The 21,509-nt window shown below is 38.4% G+C and overlaps 1 pseudogene; it reads left to right on the forward strand.

The window, feature by feature from the left end:
* Positions 1–9,339: 9,339 nt before the first annotated feature.
* On the forward strand, positions 9,340–12,181 carry LOC100713706 (apoptosis inhibitor 5-like; annotated as a pseudogene).
* The last annotated feature ends 9,328 nt before the right edge of the window (positions 12,182–21,509 follow it).

Raw genomic sequence — 21,509 nt, forward strand, 5'->3', positions numbered from 1 at the left:
CTTCTTCTAAAAGACAGCCTATTGCTTGACAGTGATACTTTTAAGATCAACTTTTAAAAATAAGAATAGCTTTATATCTTTTACCTTTTCATGTTAAGTGAGAGTTAATTAGTCTGCCAAGATCGTAAAATAGAGCTGGAAATGTTCTTTCAGGTTATCCAGTGAGATTTTACAGAGTTCACAATGCCATTCTTCTTTTCCTACATAATAAGCCCAGAATACTCTGTATATGTGGGGGGATTTAGGAAAAATGGAGCATAGTTTTGAAAGACAAAACACTGATCCTTTCCTAAACAATTCTTTTGCCTCACTGATTATGTCATTTTTCTCTTCAAGTTGAACCATAGTAAGCATATAAAATACCACTTAGTTATTTTTAATTTTATGTCAAAGGAAGATTATAAGTTCAAAGTGTGGTTTATTATTTTGTGACAAGTAGTAATACATATGTGCATTAAAGGCTATATGGTTCATTAATGTTTTCTTATCATTACCATTTTTAGGAATAAGATTGTGTAATACAAGGAATAGAACAGGCAATGAAACAGGAATTAGCATTTGCTTTGTTTATCACTTTTAGACATTACTGAGCTTTTGTTATTGTGTATGAAGATTTTATTTTCCTTGTTTAGTTTGGAAAAGTATTTTAAATTCAACTATGCTTAAAGAATTTTTTTTTTTTGTCTTTTTGAGACAACGTTTTGGTATACAGTTTGAGCCAGCTTTGAGCTCACTATGTAGCCCAGGCTGGCCTTGAACTTGGGGTGATCCTCTGTCTCACCTCCCAAGTGTGGGATTATAGAGATGCATCACCATGCTCAGCTTCTTGAAGAGTTTTAAATATTAAAATACTATTCATTATAAACATTTTAATATAAATGAATCCTTCACATTTTTCCAAATTTGAGAACATTTTGGACAAAGTTTGATATCTATATAAAAAAGTAAGCCTAACAGGAATATACCATGAAGGGAGAGTGCAATAAAATGTGATGATTTTTATCCTTTTATTTAGTGTTTTGCTGTTTACCTACAAATCCCTAAATAAACTATCATAATCTTACTTAATTACAAGCTCATAACAAGCTCATTACAAGCTCCTAGCTATAATAAGAGATAGGAAATATAGCCTTTTAGCTGGGCACGTTGTTACTGTGGATAAAATCTTAGTTTTATTGGAACAGGAGAGAATGTTGAGGAGGTGACCAGCAGTCACTTCCATGTCTTTGTAATTAGGAGTATTTTTCCTATTTAAAAATGAAGGTGTCTGATTACATTTTAGAAAATGATGGAAGTCCACTACAAATGAGGCTTTCAAAGTGGTTTTATAGATTATTATATAAATTGACTGTGTAGTAGGTGGGATCGAGGTTATAATCCATAGAGGATGAAACGAAGGCACGGAAAGAGTAACTAGCTTCCTCAAAGTTTGTTGGCAATGGGTTTAATTTAGTCTCTTGTTTTCCTACTTCAGCATCACCTGGAAGCAATACAGGAGAAAGAAGCCTTGCTGCAGGGCCTTGTTAGTGCTGGGACAGGGAGGACAGCAGGTACCGTGCGCCCAAGCCTTCTCCCCATGCTGCTCCTCCTTTGGGTCACTTCATGGTTGTCAGATGGAGGTGCAGTGCTAGCAACGGCTGCCTGGGATGCCCAGTCCCTCTAATCTGGTAATAAGTGTTGGCATCAAATGGTCTTGCACAGGTACTGGGTGGATATGGATGCTACAAAAGGTACACTACTAACTTAGTAGTAGTACGAACATTTGATCGGATAACTTTTAATGTAAATGTTAGCCTAATCTCTGCATCTTTACACAGAGTATGAGACTTATATTGTTTACAGTTGCAGATTATTTAATAATGTATAGTGAATATTTAAATAAGTGCTACACACAGCTTAGGGAAAATAAAAATTCTATGAGTCCTATGTAATTCTTGTTTTCACTTCATTATTCATTTCAGTTCTGCTCGAATTAGAGACTTTGTAAATGCCAGATCTCACAGAAAGGAAAAATTCAGTTGTGGTATTGTGCCTCAAGGAAAATGTGCTAATTAAAGCATGTCAATTTTTAACTGAAAAATAGTTGACTGTTTCCCTGGAAGGACGTGACCAGTAAAAGTCTTTAAATATTTTTAAACCACATAATCAAGTAGCCAGTTGAGGCCTGTACTGTACTAGACACTGAAAGCACTTTATAGGCCACTGAAAATGACTGACAATATTTCAAGTATAAGATGTTCATAAATTAAATCATATATGTGTATCTATATTTGCAAACTAAGAGCATGAAACTTTTCAGTTTCAAAGTATTTATCCATAACAGTACTTTATTTAGGTTCTCACAGTGTTTGCTAGCAGTAAAAATGTATTACACACATAGAATTAGGGGTGTTACTGGTGGTCTCATCCCTTACATTACATAGATTTTGGCTAAAAGATGATTTACTCTTTAATTTTTGTAACTCTCTTTTTATGGAAGATGTCAAACATATATGAAAATAGAACAATGTGAAGAACTTTTAGTTACCTATCATCCCACCCCAAATATGACAAATTCTTGGCTAATAATGTTTCAGGTTTTTGTCTACATCCCTATCTCTTTCCTATTCCAAATATTCTGATGTAAATCCCAGGCAACATATCTTTTAATCTGTGACTACTTTAGTTAGTATTTATAGCTATATCTACCTTTAGAAAACCTTTTAAACCTTTTAAAAGCATGACCTTTTAAAAGCATGACCACTGAGATAGATGACGTATGACTTCTCGTGTGGCCACATGCCCTTACTTTGAATCTTCCTCCATGAATTCCAGTTGACCACAGTAACTTACTTGACTATTAGACTGAGGCTGAAGTAACCCTATAACACTTTTTTTTTTTACTGTCTTTGAAGGTTTCATCTGGGCTTGTTAGGACACATTCTTTGAGAAGCTGCAATGCCGAATAAGAAATCTGACAACCCAGAAGTACTACAGTGAGCAGGTCACATGCAGCTGCTCTGTCTAACCCAGCCTTCCAACCTTCCTCTCAAAGGCACCAGACATGAAAGTAAAACCATCATGGTTCTTCTTGGCCTGCTCATCTGCCAAGTACATACTACCAAGTGGTGCTGCTAAGGCAGAAGGAGCTCAGCTGAGCCTTGCTTGAGGTCCTGGTCCACCAAGTTGTGAGATTTCATGATATGTCTGTGGTTTTATTTCTAAAATAGCCGTAACTCCCTATAATATTAAATATCCAGGGTTCATATCAAAAAGCCTTATTTCATATTTTAAAATATTTGTTTTTATTGAGATATAATTAATGCCCATACATGGTGACTGACTTTTATATTTCCTACTTGAATCTGTTTATTTAGTTAGAGACAAGCTGTTGCTATGCAGCTTAGGCTGGCTTTGAGCTCTCTATGTAGACCACGCTGGCCTTGAACATGTGGCGATCCTCCTGCCTTAGCCTCCTGAGTGCTGGGATTATAAGCATGTGCCACTATGTCCAATTTAATCATTTTAAGTCTATTTGCTTCCTCTCTATCCTCTCCTCCCAACTTCATAATTATTTGTCTAAGAAACTGGAGTGTTTCTCCTCCAAGTGTCCCATAATTTAGATTTCAGTATTGTTTTATACATTCTATCACATATGCATCCTGTAACCTTATTTTTTTGAGACAGAGTCTTGTTATGTAGTTCAGACTGACCTTGAACTCACAAGGTAGTGTAGGTTGGCCTCAAACTCACAGTGATCCTCCTGCCTCAGTCTCCCAGGTGCTGGGATTACAGACTTCCTGTAAATTTTTAATTAACTCTAGAGGCAAAATGAATTTCCAGCTTGATTTTTTGTAGTGACTGGCTGAAGCTCTAAGATGTTGCTAAGGGGAAGGACAGTGAGAGGATGAGAAAATAAATAAGATGGAAGCTGAGGTCAGGTGGAGCCCTCTCTCCTGATGGGAGAGAAAGGATTGCACAACCACTGTAGCACCTTTATTTATACACTCAGAAAGATGATGTCAATTTCAATCCCACTGTGTAGCAACTTTTGTTTGCCTGGCTGGCCTGGGACCCTTGCCTTCTTGAGACTGGAATAGCTTGTTTACTTTGCTTGCTTTGATGGTTCTGTTTGCAGGGCTGGCTTTGCTTTAGCCCAGCACATGTGATCAATTTCCAGCTTTACTGGCTCTCTACAAATTTTGGCATGGCTATTTCATAGGTGATGATGTGTACTTCTATAAGAAACACATCATGCAAAGCTGTGTTGTCTGTGATATCAACAACTATTGATAATTTTTGCCTGGATACAACAATGAATTTTAAAATGGAGATTGTTTAAGTAAGCTGATACTATGTAAGCAAGGATCAAAGAATCTCAGCAGTGTACAATAGTAAGCATTTACTTTACCTGCAGGTGAAGCATTACTTTACCCGTTACCATCACTTTTACTTATAAGCAAGTTATTTGGCCAAATAAAAGAGGAGTTAAATAATCCTGCCTGTAGTGGGAGATGAACAGTCAGCTTCTAAGCTAAAATCTCTACATGAACTTTCAGACCTTACTATAGACAATGACAAGGCTTTATCAGGCAGGCCTCATGGCGTGGGGTCCAGGTGCAGCTGCCATCCTCATTATGAGGAGGAAGTTACAGTCAAGAAATCAAGCCTCCCAGGCCAGGCATATTTTTGTGCATGTGTACAATCCGGAACCAAGAATCTCCATTCAGAGATCTCCTTATTGGATGCTCAGCTAAGGTAATTCCCAGGTGCACTCTCTAAGACTCCCTTCTTGGGGATGGCCGAGGCACTTTTTCTGCACTTTTTGCTCAATGCCTTTGTACTTTAGGCCCTTTCCTCTCTTTATCTTTCCAATCTCTGATTCAGGGCATTCGGTTCAGGGCACTTCAGCAATGAGATGGTTCCCTGTGTGTATTACAAGCATCTGACCTAGTCCAGCATCGTTCCATGGAAAAACTGGAGCATTGAGAAGCTGGTGCCTTTCTCTTTCTACCTCACAGTGAGTGCATAAGGCTCAATTTCCAGTGTAACTTGTCCTAATTAACCATATTATCTTAACTTTAGAGGATAGTATTGCAAAATTATATAGAAAGGGAAATTGATACCAGAGAGGGTATTACCCTTCTTTTACTAATTATCCAGAATATTTCTATAAAAAGAAACTAACCAACTCTTTCAAAATAACTGTCTGATATGTAGAATTTCAGAAAGGTGACAAACAAGTTTTAATTAATGTATGAATTTCAAATATATTTGATATATTTCATCTATGGTAAGTACTATTATAATTATTGCTCAAGTTATCACATTTTTCACCAGTATGAGCTCATAAAGTTGCTCCTGAGTCTTTCTGACATGACCACAGTCATGCTGGGTAACTTCTTTGTTTCTGGTAGAACAGAATGTACCAGGCTTGAAATCAAGTATTTGGTACTAAATTTTGTTGTTGTTGTTTCTGATCAGTGGGATAATAAATAATTTTTATTTCCATTATGCTTTTCATAAAAAAAATAAGTTCAAACCTGTCAGCCCACATGTGGCACTGCCAATTTATCTCCAAGTTGGGACATAGAGATGAGTCATTTCTAAGGAAAAGCCAGCAGGACTTTGACAAGGGCTGGCTTTGAAGAAAGAGACACTGAGTAGAGCAGAGGAGAGCAGCTTAGGCTAAGTTCAACCCAAAAACACTGATGGTGGCACAACTCTGCTCGAATTCAGCTGCAAAAGCTAAGGATAAGTGACAGCCACAGCCCAGTAAGACTGGGCTGCTGAGCACTTAGCTTTATGCCATGTAGGATGATCCAGTGGTGGAGATTATATTACCCAGCTTTGTGTTGCTGTGACAAAACATCCGAGAAAGCCTCCTCAAAGGAGAAAATGTTTAGAAGTTTCAGTCGATGCTCAATTGGCTCCACCGGTTTAGGCCTGTGGCCAGGAAGAGCAGCATGGCTAGGAGGCATGGTAGGGGAAAGCTACTCACCTGATGCAGCAGGTAGCAGAGAGAGGAGAAAAGTCAGAGTAAAAGGGATCACAGACAAAATATAACCCAGTGACTGCTTTACTCAATTAGGCCCCGTCTCCTTATATAAAGCCCACTTATAAGGAGTGGGATATGCACTCATCAATGGATTATTCCATTTGATGAAACTAGACCCCTCACGATCCATTCACTTCCCAAAAACCTATAAGCTGGCAACAAAGCATTTAATGAACTAAATCCTCTGAGGAACATTTTCCACCCAGTCATAACACAAGGAAAATTTATTTATTAATGTATCTGAAGTGTTTACTTTTAGTTGCTAAAAAAATTAAATAATTTTGTTAATAGGAAAATTATATATGAGCATATGCTTTAAAATTTCAAATTGCTGCAGATTGGTTGGAAAGGCATGACACTTTTATACAACGGAGAACTACTCAGCTATAAGGGAGGAAAACCTTGAGGCGCTTGTAAATAAATGAATACAACTTGAGATCAAGCTCAGGGGTAAAAAGGTTCAGAACCACTTAGGTAAATATCTGCTTGCCTCCCTAATCTAAAAACTAAAGGAGTTAGTGGGATACAAAATGTACAGTGTGCCCTGGGAAAATGAAAGGGGAGGAATTGTCTAAAAAGGGAAGGCAGAGGACATTGTTAATCTTGTATCGTGATTTGAAACCCATTTTGCTTTCACTGCTCTGTTTAGTTTGGTTATATTCTTCTCCAGTTTGTATACTTGTACAGATATGAGGGCATAGACAGCTATTCCAAGGATGGCAGTAACCATTTTTGATTTCCTATTAACTTAATCCAAAACCCTGTATTGCTTTCACTGTCTTCTTTTGACTGATTTTATTTGAACCTGTTTTGTTCGATTGCTGTCTTGTCTTAATGGATTTTATTCAAATATGTTATGTTTGATAGTATCAACCCTGAAAGTATAGGAAACTACTCTGAACACAATAATATTCACTATGATACCCATTCTGTTTTGACTACTACCCTCTTTTGAACTCCTATAATGTCTCCAATGTTTTGTTTTTATTGATTTTGTTTCATACTGATACATTCAATTTTATTATACCTGATGATATGGGCAATTCTATCGAAGATGAGAGATCTGGTAACCATTGTAGATCATCTTGTATTGTGGTTTTAAATCATGTACTATGCCCATCCTTTTGTTTTGAATGACCCCATTGTGTGTGTGTGTGTGTGTGTGTGTTTTCTCATTTTTATTCTTTTCAAAATAAAAATAAAAAAATAAAATAAAATTTCAAATTACTAGCTGGATATAGTGGTGCACATTGTAATCACAGCACTGGTGAGGCTGAGGGAGGAGGATCCATGAGTTTGAGGCCAGCCTGGGCTACATAGTGAATTCAAGGAAAGCCTGACTATACAACAAGAACCTGCTAAAAAATAAGAAATCTTTAGTATGGGGATACAAACATTTTGTGGTTTTGAAGCCTCATTTTTTCCCCTTAGGAAACCATGACAGAGTAGGAGGGGACAGAGAAACAGGCTATCCCAGAGAAAGAGTGATGGGAATTTGGCCAAATCTCTTGCTAGAGCCTCCACAAAAATAGTGGGAGAGTTCCTAAACTCTGTGGCAGTTGAGTAATAGTCTAAAAAATGTATATGGGTTGGGAATGACAGAATGCATAGTGATGGCTGCATTGCTGATGGCACAGGGATCTCATCCAAGGTGATTAACAGTCTGTCAGACTCATGGATGCCTGTCTCTGCTTCCTGGGACATCTGACAGCAATGGGGGTCATGGTGAGGTGGCATGGTTAATGGTCAGTCCCAGAGGACATTCCTCTGGAAGAGAGTTTTCAAAACTGGTTTACACAGATGTTCCTCCAGGCTGCAAGTTTTGTGCTTGGCAGAAGAGGCAAGAGGCAAGAGTCCTAGATGCCCTGATGATGGTACTATAAAAGCCTGGTCTGGCCACGTCTGAGACCATCAGATCAATGAAAATGTTGTCATTTGATCCAACTTGAAGCTTTTGAAAGCTCATAACTTTTAATCTGAATGGCATTTTTTGGGTCCAATGTGCTTCTATCAGGCTTCTAGGTAATACCTTTTGACATATTTTGGGGATTTTCCCCCCTCTCTTTGATGTCATTTAGAAGCACTCAACTGGGTTATTTCCAGGCACGGTGACATTTGGTAAAGGCTATGACAACTCATTTGTCAGGGCTGACAGTCCAATTTTTTCTCAGTCAAAATGTGGAACTTAGAATTGCTGACAGTCATCTTGGGTGGTAGATGACACCATCTGACCAAGACAGGCATGTCTCCAGGGGGAAGTGCTCTGTGCCTGAATGCATGCAGTGACTGATCAAACTGGAACTTGTTCAGTTTGCAGGTAGCAGATGAATCAAGAGTGGAGGGTGAAACAGTTGGCAGCAACTGTGGCAGCTGACAAAAGTATCAAGTAGGAATTCTCAGGAAGAATGGGCCTCTTTTTTTCTTTGAGGGAGTGATTTAGCTTTATTTTTAACTCCATAAAAGCCTTTTTTCCTGCAGTCAAGTACTGTGGGTTTTGACTAAGTAAGTCCCATCTGTAACTTCCTCTGTGTGTGTTGTGTTGAACAATGGCACAACAGACAAAGGGTGAGTGCCCCTCAGAGAGAGACCATTCAGGTGCCTGCCCGGCTGTGCCTCTCATGGGGACTTAGTAACTTAGGTAAGGAGGGTGTGAGGCCTCTGTTATGCCATATGTTGATCACTGTGGAACTGCAAGTGAGGACCCAGTCAGCCACACTGACCAGTGCTTCCTAGTCATGGTGCACAGAAGGGAGCAACCTTTCGCTTATACTGTCCATTCCACTCACTCACTCATTCATTCAGCAGGCACTCAGAGGATAAACATTCCAACCTCTTCCCTTGATGGTGGTCCTGACTAGTGGGAGTTGATCAGACTCCTCTTCTACTTCAGCTGAGTATGACTGACAGACTAAGTGGGGTGTGCTCAGGGGTCTTACCAGAATCAAGTAGGCAGCAGAGAGACAGACTGAATCCTTCTCCCTTTGGGGTCTGATGTAAGCTGCTTGAGCAAGGAGCTAGGAATCCTCTTCTACATCTCCAAGAGGACTGGAGAAATCTTGAGGGTGCACCTTCCTATTAGGACCTGAAGAGGTCACTGCTCCATCTACAAGAATACCAAAACTGGTAACCAAAAAGGTCAGCACAGTCAGTTTTTCTGGCTGATGCATCAGATACAACATCAAGCAGAAAAACCGAAACAACTGGCGCGGTGACTGGCAGCTGCACTGGCGGGGCTTGGGCTTGGAGAAGTTCCGAGGCGGCAGTGGCGCCGGGGATGGCTTCAACAGCAGGAGGGGGCCTGGGGCTTGTCGCTCACTATGCCGACAGTGGAAGAGCTTTACCGCAACTACGGCATCCTTGCTGAGGCCCCGGAGCAAGTGAGCCAGCTAAAGATGTTTATCAAGTGATACTGGGTGGTGTGAAAGGGGGTACCAAGGAAAAACGATTAGCAGCTTGTTTATTCCTAAATTCTTCAAGCATTTTCCTGAATTGGCAGATTCTGCTATCAATGCACAGTTAGACCTCTGTGAAGATGAAGATGTATCAATTCGACGCCAAGCAATTGAAGAGCTGCCTCAATTTACCATGGGAGAAAATCTTCTCCGAGTAGCAGATATTAACTCAACTTTTGCAGACAGAAGACTCTGCAGAATTTAACTTAGTGAACAATGCCCTGTTAAGTATATTTAAGATGGATGCAAAAGGAACTTTAGGTGGCTTGTTTAGCCAGATACTACAAGGAGAGGACATTGTTAGAGAATGAGCAATTAAATTCCTTTCTACAAAACTTAAGACTTTACCAGATGAAGTCTTAATGAAGGAAGTAGAAGAACTTATACTGACTGAATCCAAAAAGGTCCTAGAAGATATGACTGGTGAAGAATTTGTTCTGTTCATGAAGATACTGTCTGGATTGAAAAGCTGACATACAGTGAGTGGGAGACAGCAGTTGGCAGAGCTGGTGGCCGAGCAGGCTGACCTGGAGCAGACCTTCAATCCTTCAGACCCTGACTGTGTGGACAGGCTCCTGCAGTGCACTTGACAGGTGGTACCCCTCTTCTCTAAAAATGTCCATTCTACAAGGTTTGTGACTTATTTCTGTGAGCAAGTTCTCCCGAACCTCAGTACCTTGACTACCCCAGTGGAGGGTCTTGATATACAATTGGAGGTGTCAAAATTGTTGGCAGAAATGAGTTCATTTTGTGGTGACATGGAGAAGCTAGAAACAAATTTAAGGAAACTATTTGATAAGTTATTGGAGTACATGCCTCTTTCACCAGAAGAAGGAGAAAATGGGGAGAATGCTGGTAATGAAGAACCCAATTTGCAGTTCAGTTATGTAGAATGGTTGTTACACAGTTTTCATCAGTTGGGCCGAAAACTCCCAGATTTCTTAACAGCCAAACTGAATGCAGAAAAGCTCAAAGATTTCAAAATCAGGCTGCAGTACTTTGCCCGGGGCTTGAAGGTTTATGTCTGACAACTTGGCTTGGCTCTCCAGGGTAAAAAAGGCGAGGCCTTAAAAACTGAAGAGAACAAGATTAAAGTTGTTGCATTGAAAATAACAAACAATATCAATGTTTTAATCAAGGATCTCTTCCACATTCCTCCTTCTTATAAAAGCACAGTGACATTGTCTTGGAAACCTGTACAGAAGGTTGAGATTGGGCAAAAGAGTTGTATCTTCATTAGATACAACTTCAAGTTCACCACCCAGGAAATCTCCAGCAGGACCAAAAAGAGATGCCAGGAAGATTTATAATCCCCACAGTGGGAAATGCAGCAGCAACTTGGGCAACTTTAATTATGAGCAGAGAGGAGCCTTCAGGGGAAGTAGAGGTGGCCGAGGTTGGGAAGCCCAAGGAAATTGTAGTTGATGAAGACTCAACACATCACATTCTCCAAGCACTGTCATGAGCTTGATAAACCTAAATTCTACTACTCATCAGATTGCCGGGGATGTCCCTTTAAAAGACTGCTGCCTTCAGTTAAAAACTTAATGTTCTTTATACCTTTGTATGTATGATCTACTTTGGTAACAAACCATGGTGTGTCCAAGGTAAAACCACAATATTTTTGGATGCTTTGTCTCAATCTTGTTTTTGCAATATTATTCAGATTTTGTGTTGTTTACTTTTAAAACATCTGGATAATTTGTTATTGAGAGCAGTTTGCATCTAAAACTGAAACGAAGTTCAGTCTAGTTCTAATAATCTGGCAAAGATCATCGGTTTTGAAAGGTAACTGATTTTCTTCTCCCATCTCAGTTTTGTTGCCCAATGTATGAAGAAGAGTAATCTCAACATTTTCCTTGTTATTTTAATTAATAAAGCTGTTAGGCACATGTGCAGCATTCCCTCCTAGTATCATAAAAATAAAAGGCCAGCTTCCTTAAAACGTACAAGTGATGGTTAATTTTAGGAGGAAGTAAATTGTATTGCATTGCTTCCTTTACTCTTCTCCGTATATTGGAATACAGCTTTTAAATAGGGGAATCTTACTATTTGAATAGAAATGTGTGTGTATAATAAGCATGTATCTGTATGTATGTGTGTATGTATACATACATATATATGTGCATGCTATAAAAGGAGTACATGAATCAATATTTTAAATTCCAGGGACGGGTAGTCTTTGACATGGTGATTATTCTTTTGAGGCTGGCTTTTCTAGGTTTTTCTTCTCCCCCATAGGCAGGAATTTTGAGTCAGTTGCACTTACCTGATTATTGTTATTTAAAACTAAAACCGGCTATATTTTCAAAGATTTGGAGATCCCTGTTAGTAAAATACAGCCAAATCTGGTGTGTATATAGGTTTCTACAGGTTGAGATAATGTAATTTAGGATTTAAAGATTTAATAACCGGGGCTACCCATGAAAAGTGACTTGGTAACATAGTACTAGTAAGTAAGGGAGGCTCTCCATTTGCTTTTGCCACTTTTAAAACTTAACTTCTCAGGTTATTAACCAAGTTATTGTATAAGTTAGCAAATAGAATCCTTAGATTAAAACAACAGATAGGAGGTTTGTGGAGTGTCTAATGTCATAGACCCATTGCTCTGCATTTTGATTATTTCATTTATGTTTGTTTCATAGTTAATCTTTCCCCAAATTTGCTAATAAAGTCAGATGCCCAAATGACATTTCTAGTAGTTGGATGTATTTTTTGAGGAGTAACTTGTGATTACAATGCAGGTGTCTTCATTATCATTACTTCTATACTGGGAATAAACAGAATCCCTTTGTTAGAATGTACTACACATGTCTATGGAGAAAATATTTCTTTAAAGCTGGAGTGATACAAGTGAGCATAAGAAATTGGTCAGCTTGACTATGGAGTGATGGCAATAATCTCTATTAACATTCCAAAAAACTGAGCTGCACCTACCTCCCTTGGAACCCAAACAGACATAGGAATATGGAACTAACATTTGCAGACTTCTGCTAGCTGGTCTAAACCTCAGAGAGATCAGCCAGTGACCTAAAGCCATTTCAGAAACTTAAGTTGGGGCCCTAGCTAAATAAATTTGAACATTAATTGTAATATTTTCCTCTTTTTAAAGCATATTTGTAAATTTAAAGCTGAACAAAAGTGACTTGACTTTCTCAAGTTTGATACTGGTTTGACAGTGTTCCTACCCTTACCACTGACTGCTCACCTTCCTTTTCCTAAGACAATAGTTAGGGTTTTTTTTTTTTTTTTTTTTTGCCTCAAAAATTAAAATGAAAAACTTCACGCTATGGATTTTTCTTTTGCAGGACACCTGTTTATCACTTTGTTTAAATGTAAATGTTCCCTTATGCTTTTGAGATAAATTTCCTTTTGTAAGAAAAAAAAGAACAAAAGAAAGAAAGAAAGAAAGACTGAAACAACACCCAGAATTTGGAGGCAGATTTATTTTACATCAATGAGCACTGACTGGATTCATTCCTAAAATATCAGGCCTGGATCTCTAGTTGCCTAGGGCCTATATGATATAAGCAAGCAGGAAGTACAGAGGCAGACCAACTATGCATCACAGTGACCAGCTGTTTCTAAGAAAGAAAAGTAACAAGAACTATAACTGGAACTATACCTAGACAACAACAAACTGAAGTATACTGGCTGTGGGGTGAGCATTTTCTGCTACTTAGTGACATGAAGGATATGGGAAGCCCAGGCACACTGGAATGCAGGTTTCTTTCAGGGAAGATGGGCAGCTGCTTGTGGAACACGTGTATTTATACTTGTGGCAAAAGCTTAAGTGATAGGCTGACGAGATTAGAGTTCAGCAAAGCATTTTTGCCCTTCATTTCAGCTTCCATGTTCTTTGCTGTTAGCCAATAGCTAGTATATATATTTCTGGGAAAAGTCTTGAGGTATGATTAAAGTTAGAAATGAACTATTAGAGTCTAAAATGGTAAAGACAAGACATGAAGCACAGAAATTTAAATGAAGAGCAAGGATGAGGTAGTAAATGGAGAGAAGGAAGTCACTTCATTTAGTAAACAAATATTTACTATCTTTTCGTGCAATGGATGGGCTGGGTATTAAAGATAAAGAGCCACGTTGTTCCTTGAACTTGTTAATGATCTGAATAATTGAAGAAGAATCAATACCTAATGTAGATGACTTAGTAATCGATCCTTAAGAGTAGGATTTCAGATAAGCTAATAATTCAGGAAGGAAGATATTGTCATAGTTGCCTTTCCTATTATTTCAGATAATCCCACATATTCAGACACCTACTCTGCCACTTACTTGTAGTACTAAAGCTGAAAAGCGAATGGATCCTTTCCAAGTAGTTAATCACTCTTTCTGCCTCACCTCTATTCCCAGCCTTTAAAAACTGCTAGGAGGACAGGGAAATAGTAACAATGTTAAGAATAAAAGGCTACAATGTTTTAATGGCAGTCTAGTTACTTTGGAGCAGGAACCACCTTTAAAAACAGTTATCAGAAAGCATTATCAGGCATTTAATTCATCAATAAATGTTATTCAAATTCCCTCTATGCTTTAAGCACTTACGTGATGCTAGAAATGTAGCAGTGATCCACAGAGAAAAAAATTCTGCACTCACAGAACTGATACTCTGGTGGAATGTAGACACACATACCCAGATGCAGGTACACATACCTTTACTATCCTCCTACCATGAGAAATATTTTTTAACACTACTTATTGCTAAAAATGTAGTGTGTATGTACATGTGAGTGTGCACATGTGTGTGTAAGTGTGTGTATATAGGGCTTCAGTAGTGATTTCAGATTGAGTGGATGAGGAAAAATTCTCTGGAGAAATAATGTTGAAGTGCATGTGAAATAATACAGGGGAAAGTTTAGTATTAGCAAATGCAAAGACCCTAAAGCAAAAAGGGAAAAGAACAATGGAAGGAGGGCGAGAAGGGTGTGTGCCTGGAACTCTGTGAGCTGGAGTCAAGTGGTAGGAGAGGTAGCTAGGATCCAATGTATTTAGGTAGGACCTTGTAGGTTTGGAGAAATATGTGTTATTCACTGTACTGTGAACTATGGGATGGTTTTAAGAATAAGAGTGAAGGAGAGCCGTCAGGAAGCAGTGTGATAATCAAGGCAAGAGGTTTACACTAAGGTGGGAGGTGGAGATTGTGAATACTGGCTGGATCCAAGAGGTATTTTGAAGGTGAAATGCAAACATTTTGGATATTCTTGAGTGAACAGAGAGACCCTCCCCAACCACAGGGTGAAAGGCAGCCCCATTTACTGAGATGATAAATGGCTGGGAGATGCATAGATTTGACATTAACTAAGTATTTGTTGAATGAGTGAATGAATAGAATAATTAATGACATCACAAATTTTGATTGATGAGGATGATAAGTTGTTTACTTTTCATTATTATGAGATTATATACACACAGCAACCTGACATCATTTAAGGTCATGGTAAGTTTTCTAAAGCATAAGCTTTGAAGAAATAGAGTAGGAAGGAGTACCACAGGAGAAAATTAATTGAATGAATATGTTAAAGAACTAGCATCAGACTGAAATTCTGGTAAGGGAAAGAAAAAAGAAAATCTGACATTTCCATTGATTTACTACTTGAGAGGTTTGGGGGAAAAGAAAAAGATTTTTTCCTTGGCAGCATAAGAACAGCCAACTGAACTCTATCACTCCAGGTGAAGCAAGGAGCTAGAGAATCTCTCTTCCTTTGAGTTGTAGAGACTGTAGGTTTCATCCAAATGAAGCATTGGCACACATTGCCTGATTAAAAAGCATAGCTTTTATTGTCTAGCTTAGTTCTATTTCATGCATAAACCTGCTATCGAGCCGTAAGTAAATGATGTTTATACTGGATACTAAAGGTGTAATTTCCATCCAGGAACCATTCACTCTTCTTTGTTGTAAGTGTTGCCTTGAAGCAACTTCCAAGCCCAAGTTAATTTTCCTCAGAACATTTCAAGAAGATCCAGCATGGCTGAGTAGAGGAGGAGCCATGTCAGAGAAAAGGAGAAATGATCATAAATGGATAGACATAAGAGATGGATTAATCAAACACAATGTGGTAAGCATGTCTGAATTCTGATTTGAAGATTCTAACCCAAAGAACACTATTCAGAAACAATTGCAGAACATTCAACAAGGAAGAGAGAACTTCACTGGAACTGACAGAATCAACAGCAGTTGGAACCTCTAAGAAAAATGTGTGATACTTTGTTGGAATGTCCACTCTACAAGCTTTAATTTTGTGACTTGAACAATTATTTCTAATATGGCAATATGTAATCCATTAACTAGTGATTTCCTATTGTGCATTTTTTTCTTCTGTAAATCTGTATAACTTGTACCCCTAAAAAAAAAAATGTGTGATACTACTTTCAAAATGGCCTCTAGAGTCAAAAGTCCATGAGTGACTTCAGGCCAGCACCTGCCACCACAGTTGTGGAACGAGAGCTAACGAAAGCACCCCGTGCCAAAGGGTTCAGTATGGGAACCCGGGACCCAGAGCCACCCTTTAACTTCAGGCCACACTCCACACTGTGGACTTCCCAGAGTGGATGAGAGAAGCACAGTTACAAGAGACAGCCAGTGCTGGATAGCAGGTTGGAGGGAGCCTTGCTGAGGAGCTGGAGCTGGTGAACAGACTGACTCATGTGGTCTTTTCTTGTTTTTTGCTGGTTTTCTCCTTCTGTTCACTCCTCCATTTTTATTCAATTATTCACTTTTTTTTTTCTTTTATGAGTGTGTGTTTGTCAGTTTGTTTTTCTCTTGCCCTTTGCTTCCAATATGGTTTATAAAGAGTAAGGAAATTCTTTCTTATTCCTTTTTATTCTTTCTAACTTTGTCCATATCTTTTTGCCTGACTTCTTTCTCCTGTTTCTTATTCTTTCTCTGTTTTTCTTTTCTTACTTCCTCCTTTTTCATTTTTCTCCCTTTAACTTTTTCTCTCACATTTCTGTTAGTCATAAAGCCCTTTCTAATATCCATTTTTCACTGCTGATTTTGTTTCAAGTTCTCCTTGTTGTCTGCATCTAAATTTATATCATACCTCTACCACCATTAGGATTTTTGCCTCTCTCCTATTTCCTTCTTCCCATACCACACAGCAGAAGACTTTAACAAATACCTGTCCACTTTGCCTCTGCCATTGGCCAGTCCCCAAACCCTGGGCTAAAGATAATTGATTCTATAAATTACTGTTTAATGCTTTTTGTTTTTTACTATTAGAGAAGACATAGTTATTAGAGTAGTGCATATTACTGTCAGTCAATACTTGAACTGTTATTGTGCTTACATTATAACTGGATTTTTTCTCTAAGCTAAAGGGAGCCCCAAAACTGGATCTAATGGTATGCTTTCAACTTGACCTGGCAGATACCACTTATTACTATTGTAGCTGACTTGATTTCATAGGAGCATGCCTGAATTAGTGGCCAGTTTTGTGCCAGTGAATCTGTCTGGCAATTCCACCATCACACCCACGGAAAGGGAGAAAGATTTCCCAACCCAAGAACTTAAAGTGGATCAGACTCTGCAAGAATGCCTGCAGAAAAAAGTACTGACTGTGATTTTGCTTCAGTATTCAGTAGAAGAATCAAAGGCATTATTGGGATGTGAGCACTCAGGCTTTCTGGCAAAGAAGCTACCTATAAATCACAAATGCAACTGTCTCATTGGATTATTTAGTTTGTGTTCACCACAGATATCTTACATGTTTGAGTTTTTAGTTTTCTTCATTTATTTAATAATGTAAGATTACTTTTTATTTCCTGAGTTTATTAGTTTTATCTTTTATGTGTTGTTTCTTCCACTGGCCCTGATTTAATAGGTAGATTTAATCGGCTTTCACCCTCATCTCAGGTCCTTATGTAGTTTCTTCATCTCAAATACTCAAGGCAAAACTATTACCATGTTCCTTTATTCTTTTACCAAACACACAAAGCCCTCCTCTCAAGTTTCCCGTACTTAGCTCTCCCATAGTCACTCCTGTCTTCTCCAGTATTAACCCTCAATCCTCCCCATCTGAAGCCCTTGGCTCTCCCATATCTTACCTAGTCTATTGTCCTCTCTATCAATAGGTTCTAACCACCACGTAGCTTTCCTAAATCACAAAATAAATATCCTTCCTCCCACATTGCATCCTTTCTACACAAATTTCCTCTGAAAATTCTCAATACTAATCCTTCAACACAACTAACAGCATTCCAATAGAATCAGAACCCATATCACACTTTTCTTGTCATCTGTCAAGATCCTTTCCTTTGAATATCCCCTTTAGTGCCTTAAACTCCTTGTCCAACTACCTTCTATTATCCTGCCTCCACTTCACCTACCTCACTGCAGAATAACTACAAATATAGTATTCATAGAGGATAAATCAAAGGGGAAAGTGTAACTGCAATGGCTATCTTCTAGAAGTATTGTATGATTCAATCTGTGGATGATATTATAACCAGAAGTAATTATCCCAGCCAAATATAAGTACAGAGTCCAAATAACTTAAATAACAAAAAGTAAATACTAACACTGGAAATGCCAAGTTGAAAATTATCCATAGGAGGCAGCATCCTACTAAAAATCTTTATATAAACCATAAAGTCTCTTTACTTTTCTAGTCCTTGACCTGTAGGACACCCCCCAAAAAAAGGAGGGGGAAAAGAGGGATATATATATATATATATATATATATATCCCCACAGATACACATAAGATCATGGAGAAGCAAGGCAAAGAAAAGTATCCCTAATTTCTTGCAGCTCTCCCAAGGTAGAGCACAGGGTCACCATAACAGAACTCTATGAAAAGTATATAAAAGGGATGAATAAAATAGATGAGTTCAAAGAGAAAATGAACCAAATGTTCACAGCAATTTCACTCAATATGGCCATGGTGAACTTTGGGCAAAGAGGTAAAAAACTGGATGTGCTAACCAAAAATATTCATAATTTGAACAACAGATTCAGCAAGAATATGGAATCCTCAAAAAGATGTCAGATAGAAATACCTGAAATAAAAAACATTATAAATTCATACATTGCAGAAATGACCAATGTAAAGGCAGTGCTCAATATTGAGGACAAAAAAAAATGAATTATGATAAAGACCTCAAATAAATTGAAAAGAAAATAAGAGAACAAGAGAAGATAACTACTAGATAAAAACAAACTAGTTGGAATTCAAAAAATCTAAAATGTAATACAGATGATTTTACTAACACATTTACAGAAATTATAGAAAAAACTTTCCCAAATACAAGAATAGTTTAAAATTCAAGTGGTACTTATAGAACAGCAAACAAATATGATAAAAAGAGAAGCTCACCAAGGCATATTCATATTAAATTACCAGGCATTCAGCATAAAAATAGAATTTTAAAAGGAATCAGAGGAAAAAAAAAAAAAACATATGTGAAGGTAACCAAGAAGAATCAAACAGGACTTCCGGGAGAACATGGAAGATAGATAGCAGCAGCTATGGAGGCTTTCTGAGATGCCCCATTTAAAATCCAGGAAAGAGTGTGGGGCGAGAAGTCCTAAGCAAGGGGAGATATACCCTGCCGACCCAGGAACTAACTAAACTAAGAGAAACCAACTGGAAACGCAATCCTGGTGCTATAACAGGGACAGATAAGGTCTCAGTGTGGAAGCTGGAGCCCACGCCACTGGAAGCCGTGATTTGAATTTCCTGCAGTCGCTGCTGCGTCTCAATTGGCATGGCAAGGAGAGAGATGCAAAAGCTCTGAGAGTGGGAAGTTGCGAATGGAGTTGAGAGTGGGACTGGCTGGGAGCCCTGCATTGACCTGCAGTGAGTGAGCAGATCGGGGACCCTTCCATAGAGTAGGAGGCTTCAGCAAAGGACATACTGGGACCAGGCAGACTAGTCGGAACAGGACGCTGCAGTGTCCTTGGTCCCATATTCCCCTCTCAAGTGGGATTGGTGGGGAGTGCCTGGCCTGGGTGTTACCACTGACTTAAGACCCAGTAGGCTAGCCCAAACCAGGTCCCAGTGGCCTGGAGGTGCACCTTAGCAGTGAAGCCTTCAGTAGGTTGACCTGGAGGGGCGGGCCAAGCATAGGCTGCCCAGGTCTGTGTCTCCCTAGTACACTGCAGTGGCAGGAACACCTAGCTGGCGCAGTTAAAACAAACTGTAACTGACAAAGAAAGAAACTGGGCCTCCTATATATGCTTATATGGAAGGAACAAAAAATATGGGAAGAGGGAGCAACAAGAAAGGGTCCTCGGCTTCCAATCCTGAGAAACATGCAATATCAGACACGGCACCACAGACATAAAGTGATATCTCCAGCGCCTCATAGACAAGTTTAGGAATGAAGTTATTAATGACCTAAAGCAAGATATAAGTAGAATAGTTAGAGAAATGCTAAGCACTGCCCAAGAAAAAACAGATGGTGGAATGGAAGAACAGAAAAAAAGGGGAGAATTGTTTGATAGAGAAAATAGAGAAAACATAGAATACGTGAAGCAGGTTCAAAGAGGTTACCAGCAAACTAAAAATTGTATTGAAAGCTGGCGTAACAGCTTGAAAGAAACTAAGGATAGATTATCTGAACTGGAGGGCAGATTTGTAATGTGGGATCATGAAATGAAAAACTTCTTAAAAATAACAAGAAAACAAACAGCAATAATACAAAGGCCAGAAGATGATAAGAGGATCTATAACTTAAGAATTAAGAACATAAAAGAAGAAGTAGGGACACAAACAAATGGACTACAAAAGCTATTCACAGAAATAATCCAAGAGAATTTCCCTAATTTAGCAAAAGGTAAAGATACTCAGATGTATGAGGCACACAGGACCCCAGCCACCTACAACCCAAACAGAGCTACACCCAGGCATATAATAATCAAAATTCCAGAAATCCAATATAATAACAGAATATTAAAAGCCATCAGAGACAAGAAACAGATCACTTACAAGGGAACACCCATCAGAATTACAGCAGACTTCTCGGTACAAACCATCAAATCATGAAGAGCATGGGGGGAAATAATTCAAGCTTTGAAAGATAATAACCTCCAGCCAAGATTGATATATCCTGCACAACTGTCCCTAGAAATTGATGGAAAAACAAAGTGCTTCCAGGATAAAGAGGAACTAGGGGAATTTGCAACCACCAATTCAACTCTACAGAGAATACTGCAGGATATTCTAAAAATGAAAAATACCAAGGTTCCAGAAATAGTGGCAGAGAGGCCACAATGAATGGAGTGTAAAGAGAAATGAAGAAGACAAACTGACAACAAACGACAGAAAAAGAGCTCAACAGAAATGAGGCAGAGAAGATTGGATGGTAGGACAGCTATTTTGGAGAAAACAAGACATCATAATGCTAGTGCTGATTTAGTATCATCTTGTTTTGAAGTCCCATCAAGCTTTTATTCTTCTGTCTCCATCGGTCTTGACAGGTTGTATCTTACTGGATTTTATTATATGTGATAATATAAGCAAAAGCTTTTATAGACAAGGAGATTATACAGAAACCATTGTTCATTTTCTGTTAGTTGGTTCTAAATACCCTGTAATAATGTCATTCTCTTGAATGGTTTTACATTGTCTGGATATGTTTGGTGCTACAGTATACGAAGTTATACTCAAAGACTTCAAGGAAATAGACACTATGGTAACTACTTTTATGTCAGGATATCTTATGGTGAAACACTATTTTGCTTAAATGTTTATGTTTTGACCTGTGCTGTTTTGTTGTTATGCCCTCTTTTATCTCAATCTCCTTTTTTTAATTATTTACTTTTTTATTTTTATCTTTTTAATTAAGGGAAAAATAAATAAAAAATAGCAGGATACATTATAGTAACCTACTTTGATTTCCTATTAACTTGATTTGAAGCCCTGTATTGCCCTCACCATCTCGTTTTTGACTGATTTTCCCCTATTCTGCTTAGTTTGATAGTACCAAGTTCGAAAGTATAGGCAACAACTGTGAAGACAATAAGATTCATTATGACGCCCATTCTAGTTGACTATTATCTTCTTTTAA

The sequence above is a fragment of the Cavia porcellus genome, unplaced genomic scaffold (assembly GCF_034190915.1).
Source record: "Cavia porcellus strain 051 isolate PalLab524CR breed Dunkin Hartley unplaced genomic scaffold, mCavPor4.1 scaffold_12, whole genome shotgun sequence".
In the NCBI taxonomy this organism is placed as follows: domain Eukaryota; kingdom Metazoa; phylum Chordata; class Mammalia; order Rodentia; family Caviidae; genus Cavia; species Cavia porcellus.